General features: G+C 39.3%; 1 protein-coding gene across 1 annotated transcript in view; it reads right to left on the bottom strand.

The window, feature by feature from the left end:
• FAT4 (FAT atypical cadherin 4) overlaps positions 1–13,341 on the bottom strand; it is a 154,393-nt gene that overhangs the window by 134,679 nt on the left and 6,373 nt on the right. The gene's annotated exons all lie outside the window — the stretch shown is intronic.

Here is a 13,341-nt window from a genome sequence, read left to right on the forward strand (position 1 = left end):
TCCCGGCATGCGTATTTTGGGAGGGCGAGTCTCCAGCACCATGTTAGATGGGCACGTTTCCCTTCTTGGTTGCCTCTGGGAGATCTGCCATTCTTTCCTGAGGAGATACTGGAAGCCTTGACAAGTGGCTTACTAGACTTACAAAGCTAAAGTTACATGTTCCAAATTCACCTTTAAGTTCACTAGATGCACTTGGACAGCCAAATGAAGAAATACCTCAACCATAGTGTTGGTTTTTGCTTAACGTGGGGACTGTAAGAGAGAAAACTTGCAGAGAGCTTCCAAGTAGCACCAAAACTCACCACCACAACTGAAAGGACTGCTGATCCTGACAATAGTAAAACAGCTCCATTCAAACTGCCTTTGGAGAACAGTCCTTCCACACACTGCACATGTAAACATTTCTCAAGCATTCCCCATTTAGTAAGCAGTACATTTTATCTTGCATAGGAGATACTTCATTTTCCTGTAAATTGGGAGGTTGCCTACAAGAAGTCTGGGTCAAATTCTGCTAGCCTTACAGTCATAGTCCTCCTGGTCTCCAAGGAACTAGCCAGAGAAGTAAAGAACAGGATTTTGGAGTTAGGTCTTTATGCATGCCCACACACTCAGATTTCTCAAACACATTTTCTAAACCTAAATATTCCCCCTCTAAGGAACCATTCTTATTCCCAAGAAATATTACTTTAAATAATATTTCCATTAAGATAAAATCCATAAGATTATGTAGGTAACCATATCAACACAACCCTACTCAATGCTGCTCTTTTTTTAAAAAAAAACCACCTCCTGTTCTTTGCTTTTCTTAGGTGCAAGCAGCTATTGGTAGCTGGAATAGATGTGGCATGTGTGATGGTAATACAATTTTTAGGCTGTTAACCTGCCCCCACCAAATTACTTCAAATGGTTTCTCCATTCTTTTACCACTATGTAAACATCAAGTACCAAACCCCTGACTTGGGCCAGATAAAGCAGCTAATTTTTGTCTTTTAAAAACTACACCATAACAGAAAGCACTCTAAATTAATACTAGATAAAGCACCATTTTATTTTTAAATCATATGAACAGCAAGCAATGTGTATGTTCACAAATTAATTTCTCAAGTTTAATTGACTTCTCGATGGAGGATCCTACAAAACTCTTCTCTATTAAGTTGTCCTGTAGCCCACTTCATGCTGTAATTTATTGCTAGTTCTTTTCATTGGAGGACTGTGCTAATACTATTGTCTTATATTCCTTTTTACTGAGTTACATCCATTTAAAGTGCCCAATTATAGACTACAGAATGCCTTGATTTCCTAATTTCCATGGCAAAGGCAAATTTTTGTTAGACGTTCAGTGTTTACGCTGTGTCACTTTCAATATATATTTTAATTTACACAAATAGAACGTCTTTCTTATTTACTTGGGGCCTCATTTTCTGCTTGGTTATACCAACGTAAATGAAGAGTAATTTAATTAAATAAAATATAGTTACAGTGATGGAAAATTAGCATAATTCAAAGAAAAGTCAGTCCACTGTTAGCAATATTTTATAAATTCCAGATTCTTGTGCTCATAAGTTCCTTATACAGCCAAAGCTGTAATAACAATGATACATTTCTACACACAAAAAAAAGTAGCATTTCCCTGCTTCCACAAAGGGCTGCTTTTTTCAGAGGGAATGTAGCTGGGCTGCATTTATTTATTTGTATAGTAGTAGCCACAATTAATATTCATAACGTTATTCTGGGTTTACAGAAAAGACTGTTTGCCCATGTGAGACCTCAAGGCATCAAAAAGGCACATTCATTGTATAGCACTGAATCTTAGAATGAAACACAATCTCCACCAATTCTCAGCAGCTTTGCTCCACCAAAAAATAGTCTGTTCTAAAAACATATACATATGGGGTGATCAAGGAAGGAGAGAAGGTGTATTTAGAAGACAATAGACCAAAATAGCACTGTTTTGCATGAGGTTTGGTCTGAATTACTTATGGTATACCATTAAGAGTATTGCTTTGGAACTATATTTTTAATATATTAATTTATATGAAAAAACAGAATACCACAACTTAATTCCTACAAATTGAAAGATAGATTAAAAATGAAATTTATTTGCCCTAGAACATAATCTGAAGTACCATTTTTCTTTCATGCTCACTAGCAAGAACATCTTCGGGATTTCCAGCTGTCATGAGCAGAAGAACACTACTGCCATCACTTACAAAACAAGAATCTTTCTTAAGGCCTGCTAATGCAATCTCCCATTTAAGACTTTGCTTTAAATAGGAGGAGGAAAAAAAGGTTTGACTTCTATTCCCTCCTCCTCAGCCTTGCCCTGATGGATGGTGTTGCTCATGGGTGTAACCGATCCAACGTACTTGGAACAACCACTATGTCTGGTGACAATGATTTATTTCTGCAAGCAGACATACCATTTTTAGATAGTGGCGACTGGATAATTTCTACAACAATAAATAACAAATGATAAGAAGAACTGGACTTTGCTCAAATTCGGAGTCTGTGAGATCTGCTCGTCCCCTACACGTCCCTGTCCTGCGGTAGCTTGGCTTCCTCTGCCAAACAAGCTGCAGGCAGACATAGGCACTACCTCCTCAGAGGACAAGATTGTACACATATGTGTGTATATACACTTCTACACATATCAAAACACATCACACAAAGCAAATAATCATGGTAATGAATCACCTGAGGAACAAGGAGACATGGAGAGGCCATGTAAGAGGAGAGCCAGCATCGAGGCTGGTTATCAAGAGAAGTGGACACACACTTTTAAGACCTCTCAGTCCAGTTTTTAGCAGTTACTTTCAGTGCTGCATCGGGATTTTTCTATTAGCAGATAAGAACTGAAGGCCAGACAGCATGAGATAAATCCCTGAGGACACGGGATTGTTCATTCGTTACAGAAATCTAAAAGGAGGGCTCAGCTCCAGCCCTTGGCATCCTACTGAGCACAGACACGCACGAATATTGAATTTATACAACTTCTTTCCTACACTGTAAAAACTTATTAAAATAAACATATTCACGTAGTCGCCTTCCTCCCCTCTTGCCCCTCTCTCACACACAAACGCAAAACAGTACGGAGTAGAAAAGAAAAAAAGGCAAAACAAAACAATAAGAGACACCTTTATCAGCCTCAGCCATCTGTGTTCCTTTAGTCTGATCCAAGTATTTTGGCAGGCATGTGCGCAGCTTGCTCCTACCCAATATCATCCCGCCCTGCAAGCAAACGTGCACTCCCGCTTCCTCCCTCCCCACCAGCGCACGGGTCAGGCAGTGTTCTCAGTCTGTCGACTGCAGGGCTTAAAATAATATAAGGCATCGGTGCTAACATTTTGTTAATTACGATCTCAACGCAACTGCTTAACCTTATTCTGAGTAACTGCAACTCTGCTTGCCAACTAGGCACGGAGAAATAAACAGGTGATAAAAACCCATACGACTTTCAGTGCTGACCACAGGAATTATTTGGAGTTCAGAAATTTATACATAAAAATAAAATTAAACAAGCTGACTTCTCAAAAAATAGAAGTACAGGGGTTAAGAATGTTGTTAGAGAGAAAAAACAGTGGAAAAAAGACCTTGGTTTCATATAGGATCACCACTGCCATAAATTAGTTTCCAGACAATCTGACATGACCCTACTGGGGTTAAAATCTGGATTTTCATTAATTTGTTCACTGAAATCACAAATGCCCAAATTCTTTTCTCAAAGCAGACAGGCATAAAAACTTTATTAGGCAACTTTCAAAGGGAATAGAATCATGCTCAGAAAAAAAAGTCATTCAAATATACACAAACAAAAATGCAGGTCTCGAAAGAATAAGACTGCAATAAACTATTAAGTTTGCCTTCTGTTTCTAAACAGCCTGGTAATTGCAACATATCTTCATATTTCAGACAGCATGACATTTTGATGGATTAAAAAGATTTGTTGTTTTGAAAAGAATAAAGAATGTGGACTGGGGAAAAGCACCAGGAAACCTGAAATGTAATATGATAGAAGAAAACCCCCACGGAAAATACAAGCTTTAAGCACATATACTACAGACGTGTATCGTGGCTCAGGCATCTTATTTATTCCTCTGAACTATTTCAGTAGAATTCTCTTAATTTATCAAAAATGATCCAAAAAGGAGTTGACATAAAAAAGCCCTCAACTCACTTTTCCCTCTAGCTCTCCAAGGAACAATATATCTCCTAGTACACTGCAAGGGAAACATAATCACATATTTCCACATGCACAGTGCCTGTGGCAAACCCATACCTCCAGTTAAAACCTGAACTAGTACCTTTTCTCTGTCTGTATATCTTTATGCCCGAGGATGTGATTCTTTCTTTTTCTTTCACCAGCTGCTTCAGGATGCTACACAGCAAATTATTGTTTTGAAAGCCAACTGCTATTGCTGAGTTTAATTCAGCACTATCTAGTTTTGGATGTTATTCAAATTAATTTAGCCCAAGCAGGATATAAATTTTGTGCATAGCTTTAAAACAAGACTACAGATTTGGGTCGCTGAAACATCATATATGCATTCTTAGAATGGATTATATTTCAAGAAATTTTGCAGCTACAGTAAGTAAAACTTATATACTGTTTGCCTAAAAACCCAAAGAGGACTAGATCACAGAATCACAGAATGTTAGGGATTGGAAGGGACCTCAAAAGCTCATCCAATCCAATCCCCCTGCCAGAGCAGGAACACCCAGATGAGGTTACACAGGAAGGTGTTCAGGTGGGTTTGAATGTCTCCAGTGAAGGAGACTCCACAACCTCCCTGGGCAGCCTGTTCCAGCGCTTTGTTACCCTCACTGAGAAGTTTCTTCTCAAATTTAAGTGGAACCTCTTGTGTTCCAGTTTGAACCCGTTACCCCTTGTCCTATCATTGGTTGTCACTGAGAAGAACCTTGGCTCCATCCTTGTGACACTCATCCTTTATAAACATTAATAAGGTCATTAAGTGCTTGCTTAAAAGTTAACATGTTACTCATATTTTAGATAAAAACACATTCAAAAAGGTTTCAAAAGCATTAAAATTGAATATATCTCTAAAGGAGCCCTTAAGGAAAGAAAAAATATTTTGTAATTAAAATTAACACTCACTAGCATTGCTGAGTAGGCAAAAAACTGTCTTTTGTTCTTTCTTTGCTTCACAGTAGATGTTAACCTGACAGCAGCAGCAATATCGGAGCAGAGTGGTGACTGAGCTGGGAGCAGCTCCACCTTGGCCCCCCGGCAGGGGCCACTGGCAGGACCTCAGACCCCACTCCCGGGGTGCCACGGCCATGCTCCTGCTCCGCTCGGCAGGAGAGAGGAGAGGAATGAATCACCACGCTCTGACAGTGACATCCAAAAGCGGCCGCTCTATTATCACAGCTTGTAAACCCACTCTTCATCCCCACCAGTGACAGTGATCATTCTGCTCTGCGCTAATAAGCTGCCTCATAAAAGATACATCCGATCAAGGGCCCGGGAATGAGGCAGTCACTAACTTGTAAGACACAAAGTCTCCAGCTCATCAGTTCGATCAGTGCCATTCATACAGAATCAAGTAAGAAGCAGATGACATGCCCTCCAGGCATGGCAGGCTGGTACTAAACCCAGTTCCCAAGGGAGGCAGGAGCTCTGGACCTCTTGCCACGCTGGAGCAGTGGGCAGCACAGGCCCAGGAGACACCTACCCCTGTCAGTCCTTGGAACAGCAGCTTTAGTGTTCTCTGATGCCCCCATACTTATTGAAATGAAAATAAACAACAAAAACAACAAAAACACAAAACAACATTCAGGGTGCTGGGGACACATGGCAGCACAGCACAGGCACACATATACCACACCAAACACAGCGACTTTGCTCTGAACCTTCATCACCTGTTGTGTACCACAGGTAGTGTGGAAGAAACATGTGTGTCTTTCATATTTCCCCTCTGAATCTCCTAAAACTGAATGCTTCCCTCGCCTTTTCCATGCTTTCGTGCTTGTAATGGTGAGCTGGGGCTTGACTCACGCTTGGGAGCAGTCCAGGTAGGTACCTGATAGGAACTGAGAACAGTACAGGCAGATGCTATGAAGAAAACTACTGCTGCTTGACCCAGTTTTGTTGTTTTCCAAGCACATCCAACTTAGTGGCTGAAGAGAGAATTATTTTGACACATCTTAAAATACACACATATTTAGAAGGGCCTAGGTAGCCACAAGACTGGAAAATACAGATATATGAAAATCTTGATTATGGTTTTGTGTTAAGGTTACTAATTCTTCATATACTGGTCATATGGCACATCTCAAAGCTATTCCCATTTGTTTCACTTAAAGACATGTGAAATACATCCTTTCTTCATGTTTCTGCTGTATTAGAGGATCCAGACCAACTTCATGGGGCTCTTAGGAGTTGCTTCCCCTATGTGGCTGCTGCAGGGGACCCAAACTCTGCTAGTAGATGCCACCTCCAGGACACAGGGTAGAGACAGGAGGATGGTGATGCGCTGCAAGAAGATGCTCTTCTCCAAAAGAAAGACCCCTCCAAGGCCTTTCTGTCTCTCTGAGCCTCAGAGGCTGCTGAATGTTTGCACCATGAGCACACCTTTCTGTCTGTAGAGCTGGATGTCAGGATGGTTGCATTAAATATAGTAGAACCCTTATACACTAATTGAAGATCATTATGTCAATACAAGCGACAGCCTATTAACAGTGCGTATGTGAGAAGACTGCAGAACATTAAATGCTAAGGCAAATGTTTGTTTTCATTACTTTTTGCATAGCTGTTGGCATATAAATTACCACTTCATAATAGGCTCTTTGAAATAATTTTGCATTAACTAATGCAACTATATGTATTTTTACAGTGTAAGCAGAGCAATCAGTTTCCATCCGTTCTACTGTCCTTTAGGTATGTTACTGCTTTGAGGAAGTACACAAAAACAGATCACTACAAACACAAACCTGGGTGACAGTCTAGGCTAAGGGGGTCTAATTAAAAATAAGATTTATTAGAATAGAGAGAAACATCATAGCAAAACAAAGTTTTTGTAACATATCTGGTATTATTCTTGGCAAAGTAAAGTCAGGCTATAAATTTACTGAAACAAATCAGTATGGTACTTATGTACCATACTGATCTGGCATCACTTTTCCTGCTTACAAGAATATGTTAAGAAAACTCTTTGTTTTACTTCAATTTTAGTCACCATAAATTTATTTTCTAATTAGAACCCTAGAGTATTAGGGCTTGTCTTACACACAGGTTTTGCACAGACACAATTATATGGGTAAGAAACCAAACTGACTTAACAGTAATGCTGCTCCCTAGCCTGGACACAGCTAAAACAAACTGCACCAGTATAACCATGTCATGCTAAGGGCTTGCTTTGATATAAACAAGATGAGCACCTTGTTATTGGAGGGGTGGGAAGCAGCCATTGGAATGGTGGTTCAACAACACCCAACCTCTGAAAAGACTCAGAAGACACTATGGAAACACCTGGAGCCTCCTCCTGTCAGTCAAAAGGGTATGAATATCCTCTGATGAGATGCAGCACTTGCTCTCTCAAGGTTCAAGATATTCACAGAAAAAGGCAACAGCAAAGATTTAAGGAGCCAACAACAATTGTACTCTTACTCCAGTAAAGCTAGTGATGAGAGCTGGAGCACCAAGAGGGCAGGCAGGCTTAGGTGACCACCTTCTGAATTTCGCCTAAATGAACAGCCGCCAATTGCTTCATATAACACTAACACATGGAAAGAAACCTGCACTCCAGCAGCTCAGGGATGGAGGTATCATTTTACATGGAAAATGACTCGCTCATTAACATTGATAGAAGCCAAGAATCATTTACAGATTCCTATGAAGAATTTAACACTTAGCAAAAATAAGCACATGAAAATTTTGCTCTGGTTTTTGGCTATTATTTCTAGTGTTTACATTAGAGACATGAAAGATAATATTTTCCATAATAATGAATGTTGTTTTTAAAGTCTAGTGACTTTTAACATAAAGATTATGAAGTGACCTCACATGCAAAAATGCCCAGAGGCTGCTAAAACAGCAAAGAAATGAGAAATTCTAGATATTAAGAAAATGTAGCAAGGCAGAATCATTAAAGAAATGAGAGGGCATAAAAAAAGGGACAACTTTGAACTGAAACCCACAAATCGGTTTGGAACAGTTTGACATAAGGCACATTCACTCCCACTTCGGTTCAAGAAGAGCTTAAAGATCCATTTTCAGATCAGTACAAATGACAGCAATAACTTAAATAATTACATGATTCTCAGAATCAGCAATATCAGCACTAGGGTAAAAAAATGGCTTTGGAGCTTGGACAAGGCAGCAGATTTTAATTGTTTACTCAAATGTTTCATAAGTAGTTTCCTTTGTCAAGCTACAATTAATGTGCCATGCATCATTAAAGAATAAAATGGTTTATAAATAGTATGAATACAAGGAGTACTCCATTGTTCTTATTTGCACTGGTAAATACGAGACATGCCAGATAAGACTTCTCTGAAGTGTGTTTCAAATTCTCTTACTAAATTTAAAGCACTCCACCATCAGCCAGCTTGGAAAGAAAAGTAACACCTGAAGAGTTTTGCCTCACCAATCCACCCTTTTCCTTCTCTCAAAAGTATGTTAGGTCGGTCTTGCCCACACGTAACCTTGGTGGCACCCACGCATCCCTGTGGTGGTACCCAGCTCAAACACCACAAGGGAACCACCACGCTCCTTACAGCTCAGGCAGCCTCTCCTACAACACACTCTGTCACAACTGCTTTAGCAGCCTCTTCCCTTTCTTAGTCCAAGTTTCTGAAGCTCTGCAGGAGATACAGGCAGTGGAAGAGGCAGTTTTTGAGTGTCTCCATCTCACTCCTAGGTCCAGTGAGGAGCTGCAGCATGCAGGAGTGACACGGAGCTAGCTAAGCCACGGGATCTAGGCCAGGCTGAGACAAAAAGCCACACATAAACGAGTTACACCATGCGATCATGGTTTTATGACCATGGCTGCAGTTCACACTGAGTCAAGATGAAATGTGCTATGATGTTATTTCCAGCGGGACAGAGGCCATTCATTCCGCCTGTCTTCATTTATTTCCAGATCTTTACTATGCCAGCAGAAAGCACTGTCTAAAATCCCCATATCTTACCCGATTCAAGAATCCTTTTTTCTAGACTATGGGTTTGAGGGACAAAAGCCTCCCCTGACTTGCAAGTCCAAGCTTCCCAATAGTGTCAGTCATGAAATGTAGCACAAGAGGAAGCTTCGAATGTGCAAGTGCAGAAGAAAACTCAGTGCCTCGTGTTTCCCTGTCTGAAAATGGAGACAAGAGCATGTTAACAGATAAAAAGTGCTAACAGGAACACTGATCTGCCTCTGCCTTTCAAATCAATACCATCACTAAATCTTTCATTTAAAGTTTGTACACTTTCTTCATTTACATCCTTCTCTCCCTTCCTCAGAAACTATCAACTTACTTAAAATACATGAAAGATGTTTAACTGAACAAGTAGTTCAACACCCAAACTGTAACCATCTAATCTCTCACAACATGATACACATGTTAGCACCACTGGTCCCTAGTAAACCCACTGGTCCTTTCAAAGCTGTCCGCTAAAGGGTTAAGCATGCAAACTAGACATTCTGTCTAATTCTGTTTAATCCCTAGTAACACACCACAGAAGATGAGGTATTGTCCCTAGGTTTCTATTATTATTGCCATCCAAGAAACAGGGCACAACATACGACCACACAAAATATCACAGTATACGATTATTGTTTTGGAAGGCAGGATTGAATAAAGTCACGTGGTTTTCAAGTGATGCCAATATGCATTAGTCATTCTACATTAAATATAAAATCATGATAGTAAAGCCCTCAGCCCTGCCTGAAGAGGTAAAAAGAGAATTTATGTTGGAGACCCAAAAGAAAGGAGCTAAGCAGTTGTTGAGGTTTTTTTTCCTTCAGCAGAACATGTAAAAAGACATAAAACAGCAAACAAAAGGGCTCCCTTCAGGACACCTAGATTATATTTATTTCTTTTCAGAGAAGAACAGTCAGTACAACACCTAATGATTAATACAAGAGGGGAAAAAACTGAGACTGATCACATAACACTTTCACACAATGTCAAATCATCTGGTTTGTCACTGTAGATAACACAGAAATAGGCTAAAAGTCCACTTTAAAAAAAAAAAAGTTTGCAAATTCAATAACAGCTATCCAAAATTACACTGTTTGGCTCTAAAATACAAAGGAATGATTGCTTGTGTTTTCATTGCAAATCTCAAAGTATTTGGTACTTTAAGCATAAAGATTCACTTCATGATTTTCACTTTTCTGAAAACACCCCACTTTTTCTCTCCATATAGTAATAATATTAACAAGCACAGAAGCATACACTAATATGAAACCTTAATGCTAAAAAGAAAATTCACAAACTGTAAATAAACAGTTCTTTGTTTTCTAGTCTGTTTGCTGTTGCTTTACTGAAAATAAAATGTAAACCTTCAGTTTCAAAGCGTGTCAGCTTCTATTGGTTCAGAAAGGGATTCACCACAGTCCTGCCATTGCATAGCTCTTGCCTTGGACCCCTCTTCTGCAAAGGCTGGAACACAGCCCCAGTAGCTATGGATCACTAGTCTGACCCTGCAAGGCAAACCGCATAGATGGATGAAAAAGACTGGAAAGAGACTTTCAGTCGGAGTTGGGCGGATTTTTTCAATAGAGTTGATTGAAAAAAAAAGAGGCAGAATTTCCCAAGGACATGGATTGATTCACTTACAGAACAAGTGGTTTCACGCAAGTCTGCTCTTCTTTTATACTACATCTTGACTAGACAATGCTTAGTGACTCTTCCAAAGCTGCAAATATCTTTATTTCACACCAGGTATCTGCCACCCAAACCCATTCCTAAAGTCTGCATTAAACAAAAGATCTATTAACTTTCTTGCTACTGCTGCTCTCTTCATCAATCTCAGCCAACAAGTTGAACACTGAGTGGCTCTGAGTGCTCAGTAGTTCACCCACATGGCACAGAGCAATTAAGATGATGTCTGGCATCAGGGCAGAAGGCATAGCAGACAGCGAAGAAGAATGGAGGAGCTGTTAAGCATATCCCATTGTTGTTTTTTTCCCTTTCCTTTAAGCAGGTTCAGAAACAAAACCCACCATGCTCTTCATAAGAGAGGAAATAAAAAAAAAATATATATATATATAAAATACTCAAGTTTTCTTTCACAAAGAACCCAGAAAACAAACGAAAAAGACTTATATCCACACAGCTTATATTTGCTCAGAAAACTGTCATGTACACTGGTGCCAGACCTATTAGGTTTTGTCTGCATACCTGCATCAATGCTTTGCAACTTCTCATGGAGAAATCTAAAACCAGTGCCCATCATGCCACATATATATCAAAAAAAGCTTAAGACGTTATGTACAAAAGAACACTTAAAGTTTTGTGGCTTTATATATTCATAAATATAAATATATATATAATATATGTATTTATTTATATTATAGATGTAATTTATATATTTATATCTATATATTCATTGTTGTTTGTCAGTGTTCTGGTTACACCAACCCTCAAACCACCACCTTACAAACCAGGATCGGATGAAAACATGAAAGCTTCTGAATTACACATTTGATGCACCAAGACTTAGGATCAGTGTGCTTTAAGGTGAGTGTCCAAAGAGAAGAGATAATGTTCACAGACTTGGGTGCTGGCTGCTTTATTATTTAATGAAAGAAGATTGGCAGTAAACTCTAAGACTGGAATGTGTGCACTTGATACATCAAATCACTACCCAAGCGAACAAAATGTTAAGATCCAAAAGAAACACAGAAAAAGCTACATTGCTTATTCAGCACCTACTGACAGTCAACTTGCACAAAGAATTTTACTGTAGCAGTTCTTGTGCAAGTGTGGGACAGCAAAAGCCATTCCAGAGAAATTAAATCAGTCAAGAGACTGACTGCATATGGTTATATTTTTTAAAGTTGATAGCTGATTATAATTTATAATATGTTTCTAAAGAAGCACAGTAAGCTAATTACATTTGGGGGAAGAAGCATTTTAGAAGCTATAAAGATGCAACCAGTAATATGAAATCCCAGCTCCCACTGTTGCTTTCAATGTTCTTTACAGAATAAAACATTTGTTTTTGATTTGAGGAGTGGTTTGTTTTCAACAATGTAAAATTTGTTTAAAGTTTCAATGGTTGTTCTCTTCCCTGCTCAGTAAATATTCATATTAAATACTTTTACAATGTGCCAGCCTATTGCAACCACAGGGTCTCCTGTATGTCCTTCTTCAGTCAAGAAATGTTTCAGCCATGCAGGCAGACTCAAAGTTACTGGACTGTGATCCAGATACCCACTGATGAAGGCTTAATACTCAAAACAACTGTACATCAAGACAAAATAATAGGAATAAAAAATGGTAAAGGTTTAGTCTTTTACAAATTGCTAGCAGGGTACAAAGATATATAAACCAGGAATGTACTAATAAAAATAGCATGCATTATTTAAACCAGCAGCACTACTGGAACAGGTCATTTTACAATACACTATTGCTCTTCAAAGCATTATAATCAACACTATATAGTACACACACTAAAATGAACTCTTTCATTGATGCTATGAAATGTGAGTTTGAACACTGCTCAAATTTCTTGCCTAACAACCACTTCATAGAGCATCACTCACTGCCAGTATAGGGACAGGTTACATACCTATAATTATTTTAATTAAAACTACAGTAAAACAACAACAAAGTGCCAATCAAGAGAAAAATAAACGGCAGCTGTCAAGTAAGAATTAGAAATACACGTCTGCTAAAATCAAAAAGAAAAAACCCAAACCACCACACTTAGTGACTCAAAACTGAGATGTAATTCCCAAGTAGAAGCATAGCTGGGGGTGACACCTGGGATGCACAGAACTATGCGATACTGAGGTGATGTGCTCAGCTGGCATGGGAAATGGCTGAACCACCACACACTACCAGCATCCTCTGCTGGCTGACCCACTCAGCAGTGCCAGCCTCAGACTTCCAGGAACTGCAAGTTAAAAGGCTCATAGCGAAGTGCAGAGGGCAGCTGCAGAAGATAATACAAGTTAAAACAAACACAAGGCACCCTTTCACACCAGGCTTCTCGGTTTTCCCACAGAAGACAGTAAGAATGTTGTAAGTGATCAGCTCTGCAGCTCAGTTACCAGACAGAGCAAATAAAACACACTTCACAGCTGATGTTTCAAACCTGTTTGCCACCCTGTGCTATGCAAGCTAATCGTGCAGAGAACAGTTAAAGACCCTTCAGTCAACACCAAATCA

Source organism: Patagioenas fasciata, chromosome 4 (genome assembly GCF_037038585.1).
Source record: "Patagioenas fasciata isolate bPatFas1 chromosome 4, bPatFas1.hap1, whole genome shotgun sequence".
NCBI lineage: Eukaryota > Metazoa > Chordata > Aves > Columbiformes > Columbidae > Patagioenas > Patagioenas fasciata.